Source organism: Octopus bimaculoides, chromosome 22 (assembly GCF_001194135.2).
Source record: "Octopus bimaculoides isolate UCB-OBI-ISO-001 chromosome 22, ASM119413v2, whole genome shotgun sequence".
Classification (NCBI taxonomy): domain Eukaryota; kingdom Metazoa; phylum Mollusca; class Cephalopoda; order Octopoda; family Octopodidae; genus Octopus; species Octopus bimaculoides.
Window position 1 is genome coordinate 8,697,230 of NC_069002.1, and position 1,951 is coordinate 8,699,180.

General features: G+C 33.7%; 1 long non-coding RNA gene across 4 annotated transcripts in view; it reads left to right on the forward strand.

Moving 5' to 3' along the window:
- Positions 1–1,951, forward strand: part of LOC106873807 (uncharacterized) — a 77,402-nt gene that overhangs the window by 21,632 nt on the left and 53,819 nt on the right. The window contains exon 4 of one of the 4 annotated variants that reach the window (XR_001409921.2): positions 1,701–1,772. The exons of the other annotated variants lie outside the window; for them this stretch is intronic. This is a non-coding gene — a long non-coding RNA (uncharacterized LOC106873807). The remainder of the gene's footprint in view (positions 1–1,700; positions 1,773–1,951) is intronic. 4 annotated transcript variants of the gene reach the window in all.

The window sequence follows — 1,951 nt, forward strand, 5'->3', positions numbered from 1 at the left end:
ATATATATATATATATATATATATATATATACGTATACGCACAAAAAGACACTTAAACTGATACACACATGCAAATATATATACATGCATTCAATTAGGTATTTATTTTCTGTGCGTATACGTTTGTTGTGTATATGTAATGCATATGTACATTCATTATCATTGATCGTAACAATTTACGTAGCGGTTCACTTTGTCGTCATTTTTTTTGCAACGCCGTTCACCTCAACTGTTAAATTCTGATTTCTGTAATTATTATCTAAGTCGTGCCTGCTGACAAGATGAGTGAAATATGTAAACTCTAAAAGAGCTAACTAGCTAAGTAATGACGGCTTATAATGTAGATTGTTGAACAACTGACTAACATAACAGTCGCATTTATACAATAAGCCTTTTGATGTAACAGTCATTATTGACCTGACTATTTATTGATGTAACAGTAATCTGTGTAATGTCTGTGAAATATAAGCTTATTAGTTTACACTTACTCTTCACGTAACTGAGATTGCTTGAGATTGTGTCACCTCCTCACTCATCATGTCATGTAGATAGAAACACATCCGTTATTACTCTTCGTGTTTTATCTGTAATTAGAGAAGCTACTGCAAGGATAAATACATCATTTACTTAACTGGAAATATAGCAATGTACGAATACTACTGCTAATAACAACAATAATAATAATAATAATAATAATAATAATAATATCATCGTAATATTAACTGTTTGTTTTATTTTGTGGCAGTAATTTATCTTACTAATTAGACTAACACATTTCGTTCACAGAATTATTTCCCTTTGACTTCCTGTGTTAATTACTATACAGAGCAAAATGGCATTTATTTAATTGCAATATGGTTCTCTATGAATGCTAATACTAATAATTATTTCAAATTTTTGCCACAAGGACAGCTTGGAAGAAATGGGGATGAGTCGATTACATCGATCCCAGTGTTCAACTGGTATTTATTTTATCGACCCCGAAAGGATGAAAGGTAAAGTCAACCTCGGTGGAATTTGAACTCAGACCGTAATGACAGGCGAAATAACGCTAAGCATTTCGCCCAGTGTGCTAACGATTCTGCCAGCTCGTCGCTCTAATACTAATACTAACAATAGTAATAATGTCATTAATTTTCCTATTTTGTGACCATAGTTTATATTACTGATTAACCTAAGGATTATATCCCTTTCACTTCCTGTGTGATTTAGTGTACATACAGTACATTCGGTGTTAATGAGAACAATTTCTATTAGGTTCAATAATATATCACCTTATGCAATTTGTTTTGCACTTAAAATATCGCATGTATTTTGATTTATCATTGGTGCAGTGAACATATTACTATATCAGAGGTTCCATTCTCTCATCTGATAGTTCAAGTGCTGTATCATAGAGAATTTTGGTTTCTGTTTATTAAAGACAAACTAAATTATGAACTTTTTTGCAAAGCATACTCGCCCTGAAAATATTAGCCTGTATACAAGCAATTCGTTTCATTCTCTCTATTCTCTATTGCGGAATAAAAAAAAACGATCTGTAAAGTCTTGACTTTATTGTTATTTATTTGCCACTTGTTATGCCATACTGATGATTTCAAATAAGGATGAAATAGCACAATAAATAGCTACCAACGACTAGAAATTTTAAGATTTTTATAATGTGTACCAAAATATTTCATATGTATGTGTTCATTCAGGCGCGAACGTGGCTGTGGGATTCAATCAGGAACCACAGGGTTCCGGGTTCAGTCCACTGCGTGGCAACTTAGGTAAGTGTTTTCTTCTATACCTCGGGCCCATCAAAGACTTCTGAATGGATTTCGTAGACGGGAACTGAAAGAAACCCGTCATGTGTGTGCACGTGTATGTGTTTGTTTGCGTGTGTGTGTGTGTGTGCGTGTGTGTGTATGTGTATGTGTGTGTGCGCGTGTGTGTGTGTGTGTGTGTG